The 5,959-nt window shown below is 35.3% G+C and overlaps 1 protein-coding gene across 2 annotated transcripts in view; it reads right to left on the reverse strand.

The window, feature by feature from the left end:
* LOC106464195 (RRP12-like protein) overlaps nt 1–5,959 on the reverse strand; it is a 150,038-nt gene that overhangs the window by 139,917 nt on the left and 4,162 nt on the right. The gene's annotated exons all lie outside the window — the stretch shown is intronic.

The following is a 5,959-nucleotide window of genomic DNA, read 5'->3' on the forward strand; positions in this document are numbered from 1 at the left end:
TTATATATATATATATATATATATATATATAAACACACACACATATATTGTGAATATTTCATCTAAATATGCATAAAGCTGATAAAAAAAATTTCAAATCACAATAAAAATACCATGAAATGACACACCATTTCTTGGATAATGGTTGATGTAAAAGCTAATTTGTGAAAGTACCAACTGAGATTTAAGTGTGACAAAAATTGAAATGTTTACATTTTCCTTACCTGAAATATCTTTTTGATAGATACCTCCACACACAGAATAGCTTCATTCTTCACACATCTGCCTAAAAGATTTGTATGCCACTAACCTTGACCTAACTCCCATCAAATATTGTGTGTTTAACAACAATGGTGCTAATGCATGATGACATCCTCATGACATAATAGCCCTCCACCAATAGGAGGGCAACAGAACCTCCTTGTGTAGTAACTTCCCTCAAGCATTTGCAATCAAAATAACTTTATTCTTAGATGAAGCAAGAAGAAAATGCATCAAAAGTGAAGAGGATGGGTGGAAAGGTTTGTAGAGGTGAGTGTCTATTGAAATAATTTTCAGATTAGGAAAGTTTTAACTTCAGAGACAATGCCTCACTTTCACACACACAGATTAGCTAAATTCCTACACTGATATGGTGGAGCAGCCAGTACAAAAATTAAACCTGGATGAGCTCCCCTCAGAAAGCACCTGAAGAGAAGACCCATAGAGTGTGACACTCGATGGCAGGGGTCTCGATACAGGCACAACCATGGTAAAATACATCTCATCTCAACTAGGATATACTCTTTGCCCAGAAGGAAAGAAGATAGAAAAGCAAAAGAGTTGCAGGGATGGGCAAAATTAGATCATGCTCAACCAGGCACCTGTACACACGTGGTTAGAGAGCCAAGATGTGTAATGTGGATAGGGCATGATCAGATCATACTGTGTGTGGTCACCTCAACTCAACTGGACAGACCCTTGCTGCAGGAGGAAGGCACACTAGTTGTTTGACGAGTGACCTGCACTATACAGACATTAGCAACACTGTCCTACTTCCTACCTGTGATGTGCACCAATGGGGAACTCTCCTAGGTCCACTACCTCAGTGGCTAGGAACTGGAAAGTGACAACGGTCTCTTGTGCTTCACTTGAAGAAGGTGGCAAGGATTTGCTCTGAGGAACCCAAAATAGTGTCCAGATACCCATCAGATGCCTCCTGAAAAGATATTTTCAAGGAGACAGTGAAATAGGTGATCACAAAACCCAGTGCTGGCTTTTTCCATAATAGTCCATGGAATGATATGGATTGGGCAATTGAGTAGCATGAATATCACAAGGATACTTCAAGTGGTTTGCAAAATACTCCATCTTAACATTGGGCACTAGTAGAGTCTAGGCAGGTGGGTTGAGTGTTTGCTGGGATCCTTGGCCCAATGAAGATTTTGGGATATAAGCATACCCTGGGAAGTAACACCAGCCACTTGGTGTGATCCAATAAAGGTTGAAAGGGCACTAAAAAAGAAATATATACTTACCCCTCTCTAAGATGGTATGAGTATGTAGCTATATGGAATAACTGTGGCTAGAAGGAGCTCAAATCCTGCAGGAAATGAAACAGAGAGATGACAAAGGTAAAAGTAAAGGGAGATGGACATATGCAGGTTCATCCACACACTAGCCTGAAGGATCTCATCCAAGGGTCAATGAAGATGAGAATGAAACAGTTAAAGAACAATCATCCTCCCAGGCACCCAAGTATGAGGTAGAAAGGTCTGGTGTGGATAAAGGAGGAAGTACAGTGAATGAGAGTACAAGAAGCATAGATTGCTGTCATTCAGATGTATATACCGGCATAGAAAAAAAGAAGAAATTATATTTTCAGAGAGATATTGAATAAAGAAAATGAAATCAACAGCTCAAATGGAGTCCGTGGAAGAGCATTTACAACCACATCAAAGTCCCAGTCAGACATAAGAGTAGGACAAAGGGGCCGTTGAAGGAAGAGGGATCGAAACAAAGAGGAGAGGACAAAAAAAATTAGACAGCAATGGGAAGGGTAAAATGTTGGAGAAAAAGCTGACCCAAAACCAGCAATAGGGGAAACAGGCAATCAATGGTCAAACCATGTGAAAAAGGCTGAAAGGTGGATCATGATAGGATGGCCCAGAGTAAGGGAGAGGCAGATGGACCAACATCACAAAACCTGACACTACAGGAGATAGACAAACAGAGTTGATGGATAACAGGAAAGGGACAAAAAATGATAACACGATCAGAAGGTCCAGGAATAAGAAGGGACAACACCCCTGGTAAAGGTTAGAGAGATGTAGTAGGAGCAAGAGAGTAGGAATAGAGCAGAAAAAGAAGGAATCTGGACCAAGATGGGAATTTCACAGTACACTATTATGCTAGCAGACTAAACAAATCTGCACGTGTACCAAAACAGTGTACCCCAGTAATTCTTCTTGCTGGCAGAAATTCATTAGGTAGCATACCATTATAAATACCTGGGTGTTGACATGTGTAGTCCTTCACAGGGTATAAAATTTTTTACACAAATGATGATCCATTCAACTGATCATCCACATATCACAAAAAAGACTCAAATTTACACTGGAAGACAGAAAAGATGTCTTTTACTTGCAGTTTTATAAATCACCTTTCTGCAAGTGCAAACTCATAAACCTATGTTACCAGTGTATTGAAATACAATGCATGCACTAAGCAGTACAGTTCACATTATTTGTACGCTGTAAAATATATGCACCAACTACAGCCAGGTGTTAAGGAAAATCCCATTACTACAAAGAAAAACAGTCACCCCAAAACAGAAATGGTACATATCTAACTCAATGGAGAAAATGTGTAAAAGTAATAGTTCATTGTCTCAAAAGGGGAGATAATCTTGCAAAAACCAAAGTGAAATGCGAACTTGCAATTGGGTCAAATGGCCATTCCTTTTGCTACACTTGTGCAAATTTTGTCAGGAATATTGTAATCCTGCACTGCCTCAAGTGTTAGTACACGTGAGCTACTTTTAAAGCTTTAGCTTCATGATAGTTTAGTAACCTAACCTGCTTGTGAGGAGAAATAGAATATGGTTCGTGAAAAATCCTGAATTTCTCCTAGTGTGAGAAATGTAACATTTTTTTTCTAGACATCCTACCTTCTCTAATTTATTCACCACCCCTCTAATAAGTACAAAATTTAATGTAAATTACTTACTATGATATCGTCATTGCTCAGACAAACCATAATTTTTATAGCCTTCGATCTTGTTTGGTTACAGAGCCATCAAATAGAACATCAGACCCCGTTTGCCACACATCTTCTCTTTCAGGATTTGTCAATAGTGATCTATTACGTTTAATACTATATCATTTATAACCAATAGAAAGCCAAGGTTTTCATCTTTCAAGTGACGAATTATGTTATTTTCTGCATAGATAATTGTCTATTTCTCTTCCAGTACAAGCTTTGTTCCCACAAGAAACATGTTTAGTAGCTTGGATGTATTTATAATGACTCTTCTCACAGTTAGGAAGCCAGAAAAATTGTGATAGTTATGGGACATTGTCTGCTTTTTGCATGTTATTATTCTATGTTCTCTGGTGAATTACTTAATTAAATAAAAATTATTTAGTTTACTACTACCATTAATATAAAAAAGTAAGGTTAAGTGTCATTGACAGTTAACAGAAAAAAAAAGAATTTAGAAATAGAAAACTCTTTAGGTTAGTTAAGGTTACATTAAGTAAAATAAATAGTAAACAAAATTTTCACAAGGCATGGAGGAGTAGTTCGTGGGTAATGTAATTTGATAGCATAAAGTGAACCACACATTCCCCAAGTGAGTTACAACATATAATGGCACGAATAGTGGTTAGACATGGTTCAAATGGCAATAAAACAATAACATTTAAGTATAAATAGATGTATACTGCTAAAAGTTTAAATCTACTTAGGTTGAACAAATGTAATTTCATGTTACAATTTGAAGTCATTCTAGAAAGAAAAAAAGGGTATTTTAGATTTATTTTTAAAAAAATTGTTATGAGGTCAATCAAATTAGGGTAAACAAAATAACATATAATATAAAATTTTACTGATAAAAAACGTTTGAAATGTATTTAAAAGGTTTTAGAGATTATGCAAATGGAATACGAGATGCTTGAGATGAAGAAGATACTTATAATCTATATAATCTTATAATCTTGGTTGGTCAAATCGATCAATCCTGTGTAGAAAGAGTCAGGTACTCTATCTTTATTATCTCTTAACAGGGCATTAAAGTACTTCTCCAGGGGCCGAAATGAAGAAGCTTTTCACAACAACATACTGCACTGCAAAACATGAAATGTCTATTTGCTCTTTTGAATATTTGTGTGAACTATAAGCCATCAATGGAGTTGAACTTGGTCATACGCACATGAACAATAAAGGAGCCACTGACCTCATTTCATGCATTTATAAGGTGGCAGTAGAAGAATTGGTACACCATGAAAACAGTTCCAAATTATTTTCCATATTAATCAATAGTTCTACAAACGAGTTTACGACAAAGCAAGAAATAGTATATGTTCAACTTTTGACTGATAATGAACCTCAAACCTTTTTCCTTGGGATTTTAAATGTTAGCAATGCATGTGCTGAAGCAATAAGCAGAGCTAATAGAATTTATTGAGAATATTGGGATCCAGGCATGGATTTGGGACCAATGAAGCAAGCTTTAACCTCAGTTCAAAGGGTGGCCTGCAAAAACATGTGACACATCTTGCAAGATTCACTGTGTGGCACACAGATTAGAGCTTAGAATTTTGGATGTATTTACATACATGAAGGGATGAAGCATGTAATAGAGTTTTAAACCACAATGAAGGGGATACTTAACTTTTATTCAAACTCTCCAAAACATTTGCAAGAAATGGAGAAAATTGCTGATTTGTTTAATGTAGTGACTGGAAAAATTTGGAAGTGGAATGCAATTTGATGGGTTGCTAGTAAGTAGAGGACCATGAAATCTATACGCAAAAATTGGAAAATCACAATTCATCACCTAATCCGATCTCGCAACCACCAATAAAAAATTAGGAAATAAACCTAAGAAATGCCTCTTTCATTCTAGAATGAACACAAATTATAACATGAAAACATAAATGTTTAGATGAAATAGATTAAGTCTCATAACATTATACATTTATATATATTTATTATTTTTATTATACTGACCTTTCAGCTGTGCCTGGTTAACAATGAAGTGGCTCACGCGCACTCATGTTACTATATCAAATAACATAAAACTGACCTTTGGTCTGTGCAATGTAACTTGTCTTGGCTGTGTTTTTAGTAGACTAGTATTTTGTAAAATACACTCAAATTTCAATTATTATACATTATATATGTATATAGATTATTGCTATTTTGAAACAAGTTCTTAAACTTATTTTTCCTAAACATAGATATGTACCTAAAGAAGTAAAGCAAACAATTATCTCTTCCAGTTATGACCTTTGTACTCAATTGCTGCTTGATGTAGGTTACTGAACCTTTAAAAATATAGCATGTGGAGGATATGAAACAAAATATTTTTTTTAAGTTTATATATACTTTTGAATAACTAAAAAATCATAAATTACTACATTAATACCATAGAATTCCACTATAATTTATCAAGCTTAGTAACTAAGATGTATTTTAGTCTGAAAACAACATGAAATTTCAAGCAGACTAAAGTCACAACCTACCTTGTTGAAATATTGGTTCAAAAGAAAGAAATTGTGCAAAGTCCATTAATATGACCGAGAAAAACCACTAGTGGGACATTCTTTGCTTCCGACTGGTTATTCATGTCATGTATAGAAGTGTATATAAGAGAGCATTTCTAAAAATTGAAAGAGGAGGACAGGGTGCCATTGTGTTTGATTTATTACATGAACAATATCTTAGCAAATTGAAAAGATAAGAGGCTCTTATTTTA

The sequence above is a fragment of the Limulus polyphemus genome, unplaced genomic scaffold (assembly GCF_000517525.1).
Source record: "Limulus polyphemus unplaced genomic scaffold, Limulus_polyphemus-2.1.2 Scaffold1585, whole genome shotgun sequence".
In the NCBI taxonomy this organism is placed as follows: Eukaryota; Metazoa; Arthropoda; class Merostomata; order Xiphosura; family Limulidae; genus Limulus; species Limulus polyphemus.